The sequence below is a fragment of the Thunnus albacares genome, chromosome 16 (assembly GCF_914725855.1).
Source record: "Thunnus albacares chromosome 16, fThuAlb1.1, whole genome shotgun sequence".
NCBI lineage: Eukaryota > Metazoa > Chordata > Actinopteri > Scombriformes > Scombridae > Thunnus > Thunnus albacares.
In genome coordinates, this window is record NC_058121.1 from 14,330,107 (window position 1) to 14,350,028 (window position 19,922).

Here is a 19,922-nt window from a genome sequence, read left to right on the forward strand (position 1 = left end):
ACCAGAAAGCATTGTAGAAGCTTAAAACTCAACCCAGATGCACCACACCCAATACAAGTCAGAGATACTGCACATAATCATTGTACAGGAATTTGACACTGACATTTGTCTTTCTGTTATCATGGTACAGATGACACCGATTACACTGTGTTTCAGCAGGACAAATGAAGACATACACAGCAGTTTTATCTTTCTCCAGCACTCACAGCATGACACACTGATCAGAAGATTAGCTTACATGCAGGTTTTGGAGTTTTTGGAGTTACAGTAGTGCCCACAATACCAGCACCTTGACAGTTCAAATATGTGCCAAAGGTAAAAAGTGCATTTTTGTTTGCATCTTTGCTTTTCAGAACATTATATACTACAAGATTTTAAATCTGTGTCCTGACTTTTGAAAAAAAAAACAAAAAACAAAAACTGTATATAAATAAATAGAAGATTACAAGTACCCTTCTTGGCCACACGGTGGTGACATTGTAACATGCAAACAGCACCGTCCCCTCTAATGAACAAGAAGGCCCAGAAGGCTTCAAGCAAGGGGCACAAGAGAAGACAAATTACAGTAGATTGCAGATATTGTCAGTGTTCTCTGTGTCATATCAATTGTTTGTATTGTGACTCAATCAAATGAGAAAATGTCTGCCACAGTGAAGCTTGAATAGAGAAGAGACATGCTGGCCTGAATAGATGACTCCATAAACATCTCACTGGCATAAAGAGATAAAGTTGCTTTTGAGCCGCTCTGTTATGAGATCATCCTGACTTAAGGCCAGTGCTCTAAGAGCAGTTCCAATTTGATTGATTCTCTGATGATCTCATTGTTCTCTAGTTAGCTAATGACTGATCCTTGGAATAGATCAGTTGTTAAAAGTTTCTATCATGAGTTTTTCCTGGTACTACAGGTTCATCAGCACATGGATCTGGAGAAATAGTTTTTTTAAGGATCCATGAGAACAAAAACAAGCCGAAAGGATGGCATAAAAACACTCTGTAGTCTTATCTAAATAACTTCACTCTAACAAATTAGTTTTCGAGCAGCTGCCAGTCATGCAAATTGATCAAATGCTGCTATAATTATTATTTTAACACTTAAATTCAGAAGAGAATTAGGATAACAGATAATGCAGAGAAACAAGAGGGAGAATTTGTTTGGTTTAATAGAGAAAAGGTACAAGCCTGACATCATATCCATGCAATGCTGCCCTTTTTTTAGTAATTTATTGTGTCAACACTATTTAAAGTGTGTGTCTCACAGCAGAGTTCTCTTCTTTTTAAGAGCTTTATTAATGTGGAATATGTGAACGGTAGACAGGAAGGTCACTAAAGGACGAGGACAAGCAGGGTGTGACCTCGGGCTTGCTAGGGAAACTCCTGACAGCCCGCCCACCCACAAGTGGAGATGGATGTTTGAATAAGGCCCCTTGTATGCATGTGACATTTCAGGGCTGCTAGGAAGAACTTAGTATACACGCAAAGGTTCGGTCACTTAGTTATTACTTAGGGCTTTTGCTTTTCTGTGGTCATTTTTTTGGTTCCTTTATTTTTCTGCTTTTAAACCCCATGTTTTTTCTTTCAAAAGAGGATTAAATAGCATTTCCTTCATAACATTTGTTAGGAAATTTGAGTTTGAGCATCACAGACAGACAGAAAACATCCCTTGCTCTCATATTTGACCTGGGTAGGAGTGGGCGATATGGAAAAAGTCTTCATGGGATATGTAATTTTATATTTTGATACAGTTTATTCTTCAGAAATTTAACAAAGAAAAAACATTTATAGAAAAATTATGGTTCCTTTGTTGCAGGCCACAACAAAAGAGGGAGACGCATGCCAAACTTAGCAGTAACAAACCGAGATTTATTAAAGTAAATAACACTAATAACTGCAATGAGGTGTGAAAGTCATTATCAGTGATGTTTGAAAGTGTAAGAATGTGTTGACTAATGTGAGGTGCATGTTGTCAGAGTAAAACAAAACCAAAAAGGGTAACGCAAAACAAACAAGGCTTGGTAAGTGAGGGAGAGAGCAGAGAACGGGAATCAGGGCAGACGGGCTTAAGTAAGTCCTGGGGCACTGGCCAGGTGTTCCCGCTTAGTACTCAATGGCACCTCAGCTCCACCCATCCAAAGACCTGCAACACACAAACACACACCACAGGACCAAAGGGAGAGACAGTGGATCTGCCACAATCATGTTGATGAAAAAATCCAATAATGCCATGAAGAAGAACATACTATGCAAGATTTGCACATTGCCTGAAATTACCGAATGTAAAAAATATATTTTGATTTGGGGTTATATAAATAAGCATAACTTGACTTAAAGGGAGTATTTTATACATATATTGGGAAAAATGCATATTTACTTTAATGCTGAAAGTTAGATGAAAAGATAACACTGTCATGTCACTGCGTTAAAGCAGCTATAATCTATAGCTATAATAAATTTCATAATAACAATTTATCAAATGACAACCATAGACTGAAAAAAAAGAAAACATGTAATAAAAGTAGTGATGAACCTACAGAGAATCATCACCCAACTCTGCAGCTACCCTCGGCTTTATGGAGCTTCATAGCGAGTTTCAGCTCATTGTTTAGCTGTCCGCAACTTTACTGTTTTGGTTCACTCTCACAGCTCTCATGGTGTAGTTTACAGACGCAGCAGGCCAGTGTGTAGAAATTAGTGGCATCTAGTGGAACAGACTTAGCACAAATTGAATAAAACATTCGAAAATATGTTTTAATTAGTGTATAATCACCTGAGAATAAGAATTGTTGTGCTAACGTTACCTTAGAACGAGCCCTTTATATCTACACGGGGAGCAGGTCCCAGTGATGGGCCGTCAGTGTAGGCAGTGTTTCACCAAAACCTAAAAAGAGATGTTGAGATTACATGAAAGTTATATATACTGATCATTTCTTCATCTTCATAATTTTATGAATTTTATTTATTTATTTTAATCAAGAGTTTCATTAATCATATTTGTATCATTATTACACATACTATACAGTAAAACTAGTCAGAATAGTTGTTTTAAAAGTATAATATGCTCCTTTTGCCAGAGCTTGCTCCTAAAGTCTATTGTCTGAATGCAGAGGCTATTTGTCTCTTTTCTCTGTCTGCACTAAGGCCAACTTTTTAGTAGATTTGCGCTTGCATAGTCGATTCTCACACTGTGTTGAATCATGTTGATCAACGATGAGGCAAGGACCAACCCTTCCTCAGCCACATGACATCCACCCCTTCTCGCTTCAGACCGCGCCCTTCCCTGGCTAGTGCACACGTTACAGCCATGAGTGTGTTAATGACCATCTGCTGGGGCATCATGAGTGAGCTAACCAGTTAGCTTGTCACGTGTAGTGATGGCTTTTAGACCAGTAGCGTCTATTAAAAAGAACATATTGAGGACATATTTTTGACAGAATATCTGAGGAACTAATGCCACAGTGATTGCACATAACTCCCTTCTCCAGCTAGCTGCTTGTACATAGAGCCGACACCAAGCTCTCTCTCTCTCTCTCTCTCTCTCTGTTGGCATTGATTGTGTTGTAGAGGTCTACAATGTGTGAACACATTGTAAGCTAGATATGTCCATTGATTAGGTTTGATTGTGCATTAGCTCCACATCTAACTGACTTTGCAGTAGGCCCTAGGCATATTTGTTGATTTATAGCCTAACTAATGTAGACAATATTATATCTATCCATTCGTAATATGAACTTTGGCTGCTGCAATAATTGACATATGCCACATTGATAGGTCACTGCCTACCCAGGCAAAGATTTCACCACACGTTACTGGTGGGTCCTCTTCCACAGAGCCTGCCATGTTGCACCTCCGTGTCTCTACTGTAGCCCAGAATGGACACACCAAACACTGGCTCTAGAGAGGGCCTTTTGCATTTTTGGCAAGTTTCGCGGCCACTGTAGGTTCACCTACACGCTTGGAAGGGGAGGGTGAGGAGAGGGGTATTCAATTGGTTGCAATGTGCAACCTCACTACTAGATGCCACTACATCTTACACACTAGTCCTTAAAGTATGAAGCTGCATGGGCCCATGTAGGAGACAATTAGCTTAGCTTAAAGACTGGAAATAAGGGGAAACAGCTCGCCTGGCTTGGTGTCTAAAGCTCAACAATACACCAACTAGGCTTACTCTACTAGCATCCCTAAAGGTCAGGAATTACAGCTCAGAACTTTCCTATAAACCTCAAATTGTCATTTTTACATTTCTGTTTTTGTACACATTAAACAAATGAGATAGCAAACTTTAGAGGAACTGGAATGTGTATTTCTGTTCTTTGAACAGCCAGGGTAGCTGTGCCTCTTGCTTCCAGTCTTCATGCTAAGCTAAGCTAATCGTCCAGCTTGATGCTTAATGCAGAGACATGATCATGGTATAAATCTTCTTAGCTAACTCTCCCAAAATGTTGAGTTATTCCTTTAAAGGGTCAGTATAATTTATACTCAGCATAAATATACATAAAGTCATCAAATCACCTACCACTTGCATGTTTATGACCTTGTGGGAATGATAATGTGACAGATTATCTGTATTACCACAGGATGTGTGACAATATACCTCAATCATGTGCCATGTAGCTGGTAAACACAAATACTGAATCCTCCTCTGTAAGAAATCGTGGCATGATGATTTATTCTGCAGTGTTGTTGCATGATGGTAAAGTGCGTCACTGCCCTGTGCGTGGCTGATCCTATCTGCCTGCTGGCGCTTCACAGATATTATCAACTATCCACACCATGATCCATCCTGCACCCACAAACCCAAACCTAAAATACACAGCTAAAATTATGAACTATATACTTAGTTTGTGTAGAGAAGTGCATCGTGCGATCAATTGTATGCTGTTTTTGTCCAATGAGGTTAGCGTGCAGGCCTTCTCAATAACACCATCACTTAGTGAAGGAGTGGAGAAAGCCATCACACTCATAAAGCATGAAGTGGTGGGAGAAATATGGACGGAGGAGGCTGAACTGAACACAGCATGACGCGGTGCCTCCTGTTTGTGTTGTCAGTTTAAGCAGCAACAGAGATTGATGGTGCTGGCCACGTACAACGCACAGTAGTAAAGAGGGAGCTGTGTGTGCATTCCTCGGGGCTGATCACCCGACTACAGACACATGAAAGAGAGAAATAGATAAAGCCAGATCATTTCATAGATATGAGAAAAACAGAAGGAGGAGAAGTGCAAAGAAGTGAGAAGGTCTAGCTGACAAGGAACATATAAAAACAAGCAGAGGCGCTGTTAGACGACTGCAAAAAAAAAAGAGAGGAGATGAAAGTATAACTAGGACTGAAAGCGTAATACTAGAAAGTGTGGTGAAGACTTTGTCATATGCAGATACTGCTGCTCAGTGTATTTTGGAGGAGCTGCCGAGCGAGCACCTCATCCATGCACATTCTGGAGAAATATAACTCACTCACAGATGGACTGCAGAGAAGGGAGGTGCTGCTATGAAGTCAAACTGTAAACTGATTCTTGATATTTAACAGTGGCTCAGTGCCAGAGGAGCTGTGCTTGGTACCAGTGTTTTCTTCTTCTTTTTCTTCTTCACTCTGCAGTGTAGATAAAGACTTTCCTCATTTTTCTAAGTTCAGTCACTCTTTTTTTTTTCTCCTGCATGTGTTTGTATGTGTCTGTGTGTGGCCTCCTCCAGTTGTTAGATAATGAACGCTTGAAATACTAAACACAGAAAATGTATGTGTTTTGTTTGCTATTCTGACCATACAAAAACAGACAGAAACACAGATTTTGTGTGTTTGGTATTCTTGGTATTTGTTAATGAGTGCTGCTTGTATTCAGAGGATTACAGGTAGGGCAGAAACTAAAAAAATAACATTTGTAAATAGCAAGGAGACATATATATCTCTTCTGCTGGTGTACAAACCAGTTCAGATTGTTACAATACATCCTGGCCTTGTAAATATGATTCAGATTTCATGCAGACTGCTCTCGTCAAAAATACTTTGACATTCATTAAATTTGTTTTTTCCAGTAAAACCAGGGACATTCAAACAATCGTATTAAACATCCCTCCTCTTTAATTATATAAAAAAATTCAATAACTTTATCTCATGGTGAGTTTCATGTGGTTTACCATGATTGAAGCGCAAGAACTGAGTGTGCCACGCCAGTATTTGCCTTAAAAATTCTGTCATACAAAAAAGGCGTCACAATGCTTTTTGTGGCTGTGTTGATTAGCTACTGCAGTTGGGGACTAATTTCTTCCAGTGTTCCCCGAGGCGTATGTGTTGTTTTTCGTTTTATTGTTCATGGGAAAAATGGCTCAGCCGGTAAAAATGGAAAAATCACTTAATTTTCTTCCACTACTGAGCTACTGTTTTGGCTTTTAGAGCGCAGCAGTCCGCCTACGCAGCCGCTCAGAGACGGAATCTCCATTAAATGGTTTATGTTTTGTGGGCATGTGGAGGTAAAGGTGCTACCAAATCCTGCCAGTGACACATTGTAATAACCAACAGCAGGACACATGGAACATTTTTCTACTGTACGGCACATACTTAATGACAAGCAAGGTATTTAATAGTTTGAAGTAAAAAATAAATATAAAAAAAAAACCTCTTTGATTTACCTTTATATTTTTCTTGTGGGAGCATGAAGGGGCCTGGGCTGTCGCTTTCGGAGGAGGTTTCTCTGGCGGCCTCAGGTTTCACATTTGGCAGGCTGATCAGAGCGCAGAAGGTTTGTGAGCCTTGGCACCAACACACAGCACCAGGCTTTGAGGACCCAGATTAACCTGCACAGTAGTTAAATAAACACACATCCATGCATGGTTGCATGAATGGACGTTTCATCACCGCTTGCTACATTTCCGTGATCGTACTGGACTTACACCCTGCTGCACTCCATGATGCAATTTAAAAACACAGAAACACATGTGGAATAATGACTTGCAGAGAAGTATAGGTATATATATGGTATATATATATATATGGTAGTTGTGTGCTGCAGTAAGAACTCCCTAAATGACCTTCACTATTTTCATTTCTGATAATTTGTGTTTTCCCAAAGCTCTAGAGATTTTTCCATGACTTATTTTCCTAAGATTTTGTTTAGATGTTTGTCAGTTGTTGTTTGTTCACTGATCAAGCCTATCATTGTGCACTGGTCCCAGTAAAATTACCTCAAGACCAAATTGGCTTGACCCCAGTATGTGTGTGTGTGTGTGAGAGAGAGAGAGAGAGAGAGAGAGAGAGAGAGAGAGAGAGAGAGAGAGAGAGAGAGAGAGAGAGAGAGAGAGAGAGAGAGAGAGAGAGAGAGAGAGAGAGAGAGAGTCTGTGGCAGAGTGGGGGCTGACTCTCAGACAACTGCAGGACAGGAGCTTAGTGGGGTGTGAGGTAAACCCCCATGGCGGCGGGTCGTGTTAAAACAGCAAAGGCGAGTGGGGAGACAGGGCTTGTGTTTGTACACAGGGAACCCCGGGCAGCTCAGTAAAAAGAGCTTTATTATTTAGGCCTCTGCCAAGCAGAGATCAGGGTGGAAAATACACAGGATCCCTGGCGCCAAGTCCCTTGCTCTCGGAAAATCTGCCCCAGAAGCGTCCAAGCGTAGGGCCTGGATTTAATCACCCACCGTGGCATTTGTCCTCAGTCTGAAAAAGAAACCAAAGATCAATCTACATCAGTGTGACCCTCAATCCCTCCACCAGCAATTGTATTAAAAAGACATGTCTGTTATGTCTCATTTTAAATTCTGGGCTTAAGAAATTACTGATTGTCAAAATATTACTTGTTCTGGAAGAAAAAAAGTTGTACCTCTTTAATTTAAAGGGATAGTTTGGATTTTTTGAAGTGGGGTTGTATGAGGTAGTTATCCATAGTCAGTGTATTACCTGCAGTGGATTTGGGTCAGCATCCCCCCCAATTTGGAGAAGCAGACAGAAATACTGGCATGGACGCTAAGCAATGTACTGCTGTGGACGGGGCCAGCAGCAAAACGTATTTTATCCCCCCCAAAAAAGCCCACCTAAAAAAAAATCAATATCAATTTAAGTGTACGCTACATTTAGAATATTTTCACTGCTTCACCTTGCCATCAGACAGCCCTTTCCTTTGGCACTACATTTTCTCAACCGTAGAGCTTCTGTACCCCTACACATGCCATGCACTGTATTATACCACAGCAGCACCTTCTGACCCAAACAGCTGGCTCAAACTATCCCTTTAACATTGATTGATAACATTTATGCATGCTTCATGATGACATAATACCTGCTTACATTGTAAGAATTATTTTTTAAAAGAGAAAATATGGCACAGACTGTAAAGTATCTCAACTGACTTTTGCCTAACAAGCTGAATTTTAACATTTTTTCCTTTCAAGTTAAGAAATGGGAACTATGACAAGAGTTTTTAGCTTTTGGTAAACTGTGGTTTGAATCCAGTGAACCAGAAGGAAGGGCAATATTGGAAAGGGTCTACATGGATTTAAGCTCTCTGTCACAGTGGATCTGTCACTGTTCCCATTTGCTTGCAGACAAATCCAATAGCAGAGCACTTACTCCGAGCCAAAGTGCTCTTCAGTGTACAGAGAACTGGACACCTCACATCACCTCATAAAGTTCAATATAACTGGTGATGAACAAGAATAAAATAGTCAGTAAATGGATAAATGGCAGTAAGCCACAATACCCACATAAATGGCAGTCATCATCACAAAGACAGTGACTTCAGTTTTTCATCTGGCAGGTGATTTGACACTTTATACCTTAAACACCTTAGAAGTCAAATGATATACATGAAAAAGGTTGGAAAATATTATATGAACTGAACTAGCTATCAAGGAACCATTGTGCCAAGCGTCGAGTTGGTACAGTTTTGATCATTTTTACAACCATTACCGTGTTGACAAGTACTCCGTCAGACTCAGATTTTCGTACTTTATAACATCATCACTTAGGTATTAACCTAATTTCTTGGCAGAACAACATCAGGACAGATGCAAGCCTTGACAGAGGACATCCTCAGACTCTGCACTGAGAAGCCGTTTCTGTTGTTTTCTAGCATCTTCTCTCACACCCTGCCCACAGGAAAAGTCCTATCTGCTTTGAATCATCCACCTTCAGTGTTCAGCCCAGAAAAGACAAGGTTGCCTGCTTCCCGGACTACAAGCCAGATACAATGACCTCAGTCCTAATGAAGACCAGTGAGTGCCTGGTTTTGTACTGTACCAAATGTATCACACACCCATCATGTCTTGATTCCTTTTGCTTTGCTGACATTGAAGCAAGGAAACTATAAAAGAAGGAAGGGTCATTACGTTATAATACCAACGTTCTGCTTGGTGCTAGACTTTGGTGCCAGTTCTGTTGAAACCTATGGGAGACGCACAGAGAAGCACACTAAAATCCAACATATCTGCATTGTACGACCTTTGATGAAGAAATGCCTCAACCAAATAAAAGAATACACTTCAGAGAATACAGACTGATTTTTCCAAATGTGCACGTTTGTTTATTTACTGTTGGTCTCCAAATAGCATCCAAAGATGATTATAGGCATACTTTACAGGGCTCGTGGTGTGGCAAATTAAAATACACAGTGGCAAATTAAAAAAAGTTGCAAATTAAGTGTCCCTTGAAAATATTGAGTTTAGGGTGAATAAATATTGTTAACAACACTCCTTCTCCCTTCCTTTCATTTTGTTTAGGAGGCTGTTTTATGATGATTGACAGAGCTAATAATGGCTAATTTTATGGGAATATCACATATTAGAATGAAATGTTTACAAACCTCCTCTGATTATTAATTGTGCATTGGTAGGCTATAAACTAACCCTTAGCTATAAACAACCAAAGCATACATTTATTGTCTATCAGAAACTTTTAGAAATACGTTTTTACTTTTTTAAACTAGAATTAGTGTCTCACCACCTATGTCAGTGGCCTTGTATCTGATCATTTCAAAGCTAATTCCGTAAAGCTAGATCACTACTTGTACAGAAGGAGACACTCAGCTACAATCACAAAATTAACTTGTTATGCTTTTGGAGGTGATAGCAATTAAAAAGCAACTGGAGCGGGAAACACTCTAAGCTACGGTATTATATAGCCTATGTGTTGCACCCTCAAAACGGACTAGGGCTACTTTCCATTTTCTTGTGACAACTTTTATTTTAGGCTCGGTTCAGTTACAAAGCATACTGTTCGTTTTTCCTTAACAACAGAGAAAAACTTCCAGCCCACAACAACAACACACTTTTTTTTAGAATTTCTCTTAAAGGGGCAGCGCTCAAACAAATGCAACCTCCTTTAATGACAAAATATGACACCATTATAGCCATGTGATGGCTAATATGTTAGCAGAAATGTTAATAGAATAAAGGAATATATAAACATCTATAATTCCACTGCAAACATAAATTCAAGACAACCTTTTGCCAGTTGTACCTTTTTCTTCCAGGGCGCAACATATGTATATGGCAGTAATTGCCTGACAGGTTGCAAATGCTATTCACCCAGATGTGGCTACATACCTTAAAAGTCTCTGTGTGTCATGGCTTACGTTGAGAAAGAAACGTCTAAGTGTTGTCGAAGGTCTAGAGAGATGAACACTGGCTATGCAACCTTAGGAGGATGAAAACATAGCTCTAACCTGTTAGGTGGAGCGGAGCAGGTGGACCCAAATGCAGGAGATTTGAAAGCTGAACAAATTGAACAAAGGATCCAACAAAACTGAACTGAAAACCAGGACTTAAAGTCCATGTAAAGCAATAATAAATATGTGTTCTTTTGTGTGTTCTAGTTTTTCACAGCACAGCAAAATGTGTTATTAACCACCCAACCAAATTTGAATGATTAAAAAAATCACCAAGTGTATAAATTTAGGTTTTAAAAAATTGTGGAAAAACAAGCAGCATTCTGAGCTCTGAAACGCTGGGGGTGTGTCCATTGAAGGCACTGAACTTAACCACACTTATGCTGAACTCCCTTAAAAAATATACAATTTAAAATAGGCTTTATTTGTAGGTGTAAGACAAGCAACATGGATGATTTCAAAAATAAAGTAACACTAGGAGCCACTGTTTAATTCAGTACCTATTTTGTAAGTAAATGTGGAATTACATTGAAAAGTGCCGGCGAAGGGCTGGATGTAGCAGCCGCAGGAGTACGTCTGTAGTGACGGCAAAGGCAGCAAGGGTGAGAGTGTGGCAGCACAGGCACAGCAGTGTTGCCCCTGCAACGGGACATGGATATATCCTCTGGGTGGACTGGAGCTTTAAAACTGCCACTATCTGTCAACGGACGCTTCAGCTGGTTTGAAATAACTCCCTGAGCGCTACCGTTGACCGAAAATGGTCCCATTCACTAGTAACGGCTACTACCATGACACTGGCGGCCATCAACCTGGCTCTGCCGGCCGGGAGAGAGTGTAAACAAACGGGGGAAGTGAGGAGGCTATTGTGACTGCACCATACATCCCCCAGATGCTAATGCTAAGCTTGCAATGAAAGTATTGCATGCTTCCATTAGCAAACAACAGACTACACATCCAGCTAATGCTCTACATCAATGATCCATAATTTCAGGCCTACCCAAAAATCCTGAATACAGAAATGGTGAAAAGCAGTTTAACGGTCTTACTCCACAATTCAGTACTACATAGTTCAGAGTCTTTTCACGTTTTCAGCAATTATTTTCTAACATGTATAATGTGTTTAAAAAGAAACCTCTGATTTTCCTTTACACGGACTTTAAATACAAACTGAACTAATGAAACAACAAGGAACAGGTGGCAAGACACAAGGGCAGGCTGGAAGCTGATTGGCTGGGAGCAGGGCAGGGCTAACGAGACTGATGCAGGGCAGGTGTGGAGCATTGGAACAAAGAGCAAACAGAAAACCAAAAACTCCTGAAAACACAATATAACCATGCACAAACCATCCCAGAACTAGCATGAACACAGCTAAAATAAGTGCACAATGAGCACACAGCAAAATAAAATAACTGGTGTTATAGTTCACTTGAGCACTTAGTTCCAATGAGAGTCAATGTAGAAAGCAACAGTTTCTCAAGTGGTCCTTCATTATAATCAGCCTCTCTAATCAGTCCTTCTTCCCACACAGTCCAGTCTTAAACAGGCAGAAAAGCCTGAGGGCATCTAGTGGACTGGTGGACTGGTAAAGCTAGATTGGGACAGAAACATAACATCACCAAACAGTTATGAGGCTACTGGCATAGGCAGTGAGAAACTGATGCTAGCCAATGTAATTTAAAGTAAATTGCACTCACAGAAAGTCCAGAGTTGCAGCTTATGGTCGGCGTCATCTTTTCCCACTGGAACCATCTTCCAAATAAGGAGTGTGTGGTGTTGCCTGCTCTGGAAAAGCACCTTGGACTGAAGCGAACGCTAGCTTACTGGAAACAGCGACCAGTACACGCTTTGGCCAACTTGAGCTATCGTTTCCTGCTTAAGCTAACCTCTTGCACAAGTGCATGAATATACAGGTATATACCTTCTCTGGTGGTCAAGAAAAATTCATAGAATCAGTTACATTTGTAATAGTCTTAAACCCTAAAATGACATGGATGAAGGCAAAGAGCAGCATTTGTATGTTTCTGAATGAATTAAACTTTCCATTCGCTAATTTGAAAAAACAGTCAAACTTGTGGTAGTTCTAAGGAAGCTCTGAACAATCAAGTTTCTTGCCCTGTCTTTAATATCACTCTAGTGACTAGTGCAGGCATGTTTGGAACTGGCCAATTACTTATTATTTGTCAAGAACCGCATATATGGTTACTTCCGACTAAACAAGCCAGGAGTAACCATGGCTAGTGAGGATTCAAGATTAACTTTTAATGAAAAGTTGGAGTTTATCAGCAAAGGAAGACCTACAGCAGAGCTAATTTGGTGCAGAAAACCAAAGCTTTTTTCAACACCAGGATTTCGTTTTCAAGTAAGTTTTTAAAATCTAATAACAGCCACTGTGTCAGCTGATATTGCTCTGGCTGCTGTTGCCACTGTGGTGTATGTTTGAGTGTATGTGCATTAGTGACATGTGCATATTATTAATAATATGCACATGTCACATGTTGGCTGTGTGCGTGCTGGGATGTGTGTGTATGTGTGTGTGAGAGATGTGTAGGATTATTAAATGTTGTTGGTTTTGTGTGGTAGGAGGGATGGCTGTCATGCAACCATATTCTGCTCAAGTGCACACAGCTTGTTTGATGATGTGATTATTTGTAAGGATGATTTGCATTTTGCTTAAGAAATTAGTTGTTTGTTTTGGTGATAACGCTCACTCCGTCTGTGCAGTTTGCCCAGTTTGTTTCAGAGCTGGAGTTGTCATAGGTAACTTCTGCAGTGCTATATGAGAGGATACAGTAAGTTGGGCTGGTAGTTTTCTTTTTTCCTCAGATTACGGAAGGAGGGTCAGAGGACCAAGGTTTAAGAGTCAAAAAGTGAGCCTTTGCTTTTTATTTTTTCCAATACTACCTACCTTTGGTGTGAATATAATAAAATATGGTTATTTATGGTGGAGGGAGGGTCATGCATTTTTCCCCCAGTCACTCAGGGACGCTCAAGGAAAAATATTTGTGGCTCCGTGGAGGGTAAAGATAAAAAACAAAAACGAAGCACACCCCAGCCACCCCCCTCCCTCTGATAAATAACGAACAGTCACTAAGCAATTACCTTTGTGAGTGCAATGTTGTAATAGCTGATAGAAACAATGGCCAAACCAATGAAAATAAGATCCAGATTATAATAAACCATAGTTCTCCTTTAAGGCAGAAAGATTGTTTCCAACACTACACATCCAGTTACCTGTTCTAGAGATGCTACTAATTTATTGAAACCAAGTGTGTATGGGACAGCTTTGCTCGTGTACTTAAGGAACACATTATAGAAATCTTTGCTTCCACATTAGCCTCAGAAAACATATCTACAAACCACAGTAATCTCATTTCCCTTTTTATAGTCAGTATAAATACATCATGCTACACTGTTCCAAAGCACTGCTGGACACCAACGCCCACCAACATGTGTTCAAAGAGAATCACTTCTAAGAGAAATACTCCTGAGATTAATCACCTGCCATAAAAAACGAGAATTTAGCCACATCACCTCCACGTCCACTTTGATCAAGCAAACAGGTTCTGAGATCATAAGAAAACTGAATTCTCAAACTGACAATCATTATCTGGATGAAGATGTTAGAAAGTGAAGGCAAGAGAGTTATATCCAAAACACACCCTGTTTGTGATTCACCAAACAAACACAGCTGCTGTTGGCAGATAGCATTCAGGCAGCCATCCAGCCTTGTCACTGTTGCACAGTACAGTAAGCACACCGGTGAAAGCACACACAAATAAACTAAACTTTTCACATGTCATTTCAAGGCGAATCGTTATATTTCATTATTAATTACACGTGTACACGCAATGGAAGAGTTTGAGTAACAGATCACAGGCAAGCACTTTACAGTAAGAATTTCTCAATGAGGCCACATGTGAAATAAAACTAGTTTCTTCTAAATTTAACATTACTGACTTTTACACACTTTTATGATTATGTTTACATAATAGGCCAATGTGCATTTTACAGCATGAAAAAACAATACAGAAACTGTAATAAGTCATATTTAGTTGTTGCCTTTGGCATATTAATAGACCAATCACTTGAGAGTGATAACAGGTCCCAATCTTGTGTTTGATTTCTAGTTTTGCAGCTACTCTTGGGTGTACATTTGCATCACAGACTATACCTATAAATGTCATATAATAACCTACAACATATAGATTCTCTAACATTATATCAATTGAATTGTTGTTGTTGTTGTAGGCCCTGAGGTGCGAAACACAACATTTCACAAAACATAACATGAAATGTCTCTTGTGAAATGTCGTGTTTTGTGAAATGTCATTGTGTTACCTGAAATGTTGTTGTGTTTTGCACCTTAGGGCCACCTTATCTTTACCTACAGTGAACGATGATGAAAGTGAACTGGAAAAACTGAATTATATCATCTAAAAATGTAGACATGTAGACATTTATGAGAAAAACAGATCATCAACAAAGAATAAATATCTCACAGGGTCACATTATTTATATCTTAGTGCACAATCTTATTCAGTAATATATCACTGTACCATATATACTGTAATGTATACGATTGTATGAATTTATGTATGTATAGGACAGTCTGGATTGACTCCCAGTAACAAGTATTACAAAGATTAATAAAGATTTATTGGAATAAATGTTTAAGGCACCTGCTCTTGTGAAGCATAGTGCACAGTCTTTCTCTTCTGTTGATTTACTCTGCGTCAAAAACCTGCTGTTGAGTCATTCTCTGGCTGCCTCAGGCTAAACTTGGTCCAGGATCCTCTGGCCGGCTCTCATTTTGTCGTCTCACTGTTGGACAAAACAGGTGTGTGAATCACCACACAGATCGCTGATCAGCTGTCCATCTGTTTGCCTTTTTGCCCTCCTGGCTGAATATCATGTAAACTCTTCATGTTTGGATTTTAGTGAAGTAAAAATGCCATTCCTCTGGAACAGTCCCTTGTCAAGAAAAGGTCAACTGTGAATGTGATCACCACGAGTGAAAAAGGAAGTTACATCAGCCCATAAGCCAGCATAGCGAATGTAGCAACAGCAAGAGCAGGCTTTGGCTTGGTTAAGTCAACTAACGAACCCACCACCTCTAAAGCCTTTGGATTTACTCTAAGAATTCATCAAAAAAGACATATTCCTAACACACCCAGTGCTTATTCCACTGAGCAATTTTCCGTCCAAAAGATGTCTAAATGGTACATAGCCATCTAAGCTAAAATGGGGTTAAATTTGGTTCAAAAGTGAAAGTTTTGTAAACGTCTAGATCACACCTAGCCGTTGTTTCAACATAATTTCAATGGCTATACATTTAAATATATATGTTTAAATTATATTAAATCAACGGCTAAGACATGATATAGACGTCTACTAAACTTTCACTTTTGAAACAAATTCAGCCTAATTTTAGCCTAGATGTTTAACAGACGCTGTTTAGATGCTCATTTCAAAACGTATTTATTGATGTCTTCACAGGACACTTACCTAGCTTTTGTGCAACATTATAGCCTGCGAAAAAAAATGAAGACCTCAGCTTCCTTGGAGCTCCAAACAAGAAGGGGCGTAAATTATATTTGGGTGGACCTTGACCAGAGGCATCTTCCCAAAACACTCATTACCTGGATTCCTCTAGCAATAGAGGCCTTTCACAGAATGTTTAGAATGCCAGTTTTTATACTTATGACTTTGGTGTCTTACTGGATCTTGTAAACGAGTTATAGTGGAACAGTAATATCATGATTTTCCAGTTTTTTACCAACTCTATCATTACAGAAAAGCAATGCCTCCATTAATAGCAATTGCTAACATTCTTTCATGCAAAGGAGCCCTACAATTGATGTGCATTTGTGAATGAAATAGTGAAATTGAACTATTCCCCATTTTTGGTCTGGGACCCCTATAGTCCATTTGAGAACCACTGCCCTTGCATCTCCCTAAAACTACCAAGAAAATTTCTTATAATTTTGATTTCTCAAGAACAAGAAAAGACACCATTCCTTTATCATATAGGCCAATGTTTCTCAAACATTTTGCATATCAAGGACCCCCAAATTGATATGTAATAGGCCATTGAACCTGCAACTGATAATATTTTGTGCCAGGGAAGATATTTGTTGTTAGGTATGATCAAGTCCAGAATTCCATTACTGTCTATTAGGGAGATAACAGGAGGAGAGAATGAAACCGAAGATTAGTCATTCTATTCTACTGAATAAAATATTAGTGAAATGAATCTACCTCTCATTTTGCTAGGGACCCTTTGGAACCCCCTGAAGGACCCTTGGGGGTCCCCAGACCCCACTTTGAGAACCACTGACTAGGCTATAATTCACTCAAACACTTAATCCCCAACAAACATTGACATGTAAAAATGGACATATATATTTGTATCCATTTAAGAACTGATAATGAAAACATATTAAGGCAAGAAAAAGCAATATATGTATATAAAAGTTAAAACTCAATTAAAACACATCCATTCACACTGCCCTATGTCAGCTAAAAGAGATTTAAAAGGATTAAAAGGGATTAGCTTGTCTAAGTTTACTATCTTCTGCGAGTGTTACCACTTGTGTGGAGTGTAATATTTAAAAGCCAATTTCCCAATCTCAGTGCTAACACCTTGATTTTCAAGGACCACATAGTCTTGGGACCTAATGCAGTGTGGAATTGCATATAGTTAATAAGACATGTAAGTTACTCAGGAAGTTTTCCAAGGAGCTCTTTAGATATAAATAGAATGCAGTGCTGTTCTCTTTTCACTGTCAACGACTGCCACCCAACTTTCTGATATAGAATACAATGATGAGTCCTAAAGCCATCCCCAGTTATGAACCTTAGGACCTAATGATAGACTGCATCAAGAGGTTTAAGAGTAGAAGAATGAGAGTGCATATAAATTACATCAACATAGTCCGTAATGGATAAAAAGGTTGACTGAACAATTTGCTTTCTATAATTCTGGGTAATACATACCTTATTTCTATAAAAGTATGACAGTTTTGCTTTTAAAGACTTAGACATTTCATCGTTGTTTTTTGAAGCACAACATCTATCCAGAAACCAAGGTATTTATGAGAGGATACTCTTTCTATTGGTATCCCATTAAGAGTAGTAATATTTACTTCCATGGTACTGTTAGTCAGTGTTCTAGAAAACAGCATGCATTTTGTTTTATCTGAGTTTAACAGTAATTTAAGATCTATTAATGTTTGCTGTACCGCAAAAAAACCTTGGCTCTAAATGATTAGCCCCAAGGAACTTTTTTGGATTAATAGAACAAAGAGCATTAAATACTAAAAGATTCGTACAAGGCTTCAATGAAAATGTCTGAGTGCCCAAATTGTTTATCCAGCAATGTGTACTATGATCAGAGACAGAGGGAGGAAATCCAGCAGTTTCAAATAAATGACCTGATGCAATAAAATGTACATTGAATACATCACATATTTCTTTTCCAACTGAGATAGTAGCTTGAACTAGCCTATTTCATTGGGTAAGGATGAAGAACCATTTATATGCTAGATTTCCTTTACTTTCAGATATTGCAGAAACACAAAATGAAGATTTAGCATATTTAATAAGAGTGAGACACTTATTACCCTGTTGACAAAAATATTGCCATTCAGAGGATTATTTAGTTGTTTGCACTTTGCACCAGGCAGCATCCCTTTCATGTAACATTTCAGCAATTTCTGAGCAAAACCCAGGATTGTTTCTGTTTGTGATTCTGAATTTCTTAAAAGGTGCATGCTTGTCTGCATTGGAATTAAATGTTTTTTTCATAAAGTGTGGATCAGGAATTGCCATGGTAAACCCAATATCATTATAGATCAAATAAAACAAAAATGCTTGTTCAGAAAAGTGTTTAACAGTGATACGTGATATAGGTCTTTGTATTTTCATGTGACGGATGCATGCAGTTGGGCAGTGGTCACTGAAGATGAGAGGAAAAACACCACCATATTTATAATGTTGGGGTCTGTTCGTTAAAATAATATCTAAAAGTGTGGCCTTTCCTGCATTTTTTGGACATGGGGCAGTTTTTTAGCACTGATGCCTCAGTCACAGCCAGAAGGGGTTTAAACCCAATGGGGCCTCTCTGTGTGGAGACTGCTAGCTTTTCACAGCACTTCAAAAGGACACTGTCCGTATAATAAAGGGCACAGCTAAAAATTCAATCATGTTGACAACATTGATCAGAATCCCTTGACTCTCACCTCATTCATAACAGAGATGAAGAATGGTTAATATTAAAGAATTTCTACCAATTTCAAGCATTTAATTCAAAATTCAACGAGTCACAGACACAGACGTTAGCTAACCCCCGAATAGCTAGCTGCAACCACAAGAAACATTTTGTTAATCAATGAGCCAAGAACGCTCACCTAGTGTGCAGCCTTCTTGCCTTTTACAGAATGAAACTTCATTTGAAAGTTGAGATTTTCAAAGTCATCACTGCCGAGTCATCTCTTTTCTTCTCTTGTTTAGTTCCCTCTTGGTCTTGATGCTTCTAACTGTTCTCCAAACTTGCTTATGCAATGTTGACTGATTTATGCATGTTACTGCCCCCTACTGACATATATACAAACTGCTGTTATTTAAATAATAATAATACTGGAATATCCAAAAACACACAGTGTACATCTTTTTTTTTGTTTTTTAAAATGTTTTTTAAAGATGACAATATAAAAATATGAAATAATATTAATTTAGTTGCTTGATCTAAATGTAGGCTATAGTTTTCTGGACAGATTCTGTCTATGCCTAGCTCTCATCTAGCCCAGAATCTGTCCGGCTAACTATAACCCACTTTTAGACCAATAATTTAATGAATTCATATTTGTGCATCTCTGGACATTAAAAGTTTTTCAGGTAATACTAGATATGTAATAATGTTTGTGCTAAACATGGGCTTTATCTAGCCTTGACATAGCCAGACAGATTCAGAACCGTCCAAAATGTCAATTCAAATTATTTTAGCATAATATAGCATAATATATGGACTTCAGTTGTGCATCTTAGACATTTGCACTTGTTTGTGTGATATATAAATATGTAATTAAACTGCTTGGGCTAAAAGTGGTCTACATTTAGCTGGACATATTCTGGGCTATATGAGAGCTACAACATAGCTGCAACGTTGAAATCGGGTCTAGTGCTCAATGAGAAGCTAGCTAGCTACTATGCACAGTGGGCTCTATGTATAAAGTTAACAGCTTTATACTTTCATCAAGTGTATGAATATGAATATGAATATTTCATCAAGAGTATAAGGATTTTTTCTTGTGTGTGAGTTTATATGAATGTCTGAATGCAT

The 19,922-nt window shown here is 38.9% G+C and overlaps 1 long non-coding RNA gene across 2 annotated transcripts; it reads right to left on the reverse strand.

Annotated features, from left to right (window-relative positions):
• Positions 1–19: 19 nt before the first annotated feature.
• LOC122965726 lies at positions 20–19,186 on the reverse strand. Of its 2 annotated transcripts, none has more exons than XR_006398287.1 (6): positions 18,991–19,186; positions 15,262–15,403; positions 7,620–7,638; positions 6,619–6,783; positions 2,529–2,875; positions 20–2,134 (listed from the first exon to the last, which is right to left on the reverse strand). It is a non-coding gene; the product is annotated as an uncharacterized LOC122965726 (long non-coding RNA). The 2 variants fall into 2 exon arrangements; XR_006398288.1 differs by lacking the exon at positions 20–2,134 and having other exon boundaries at positions 2,570–2,708; positions 2,796–2,875; positions 18,991–19,180.
• Between the last annotated feature and the right edge of the window lie 736 nt (positions 19,187–19,922).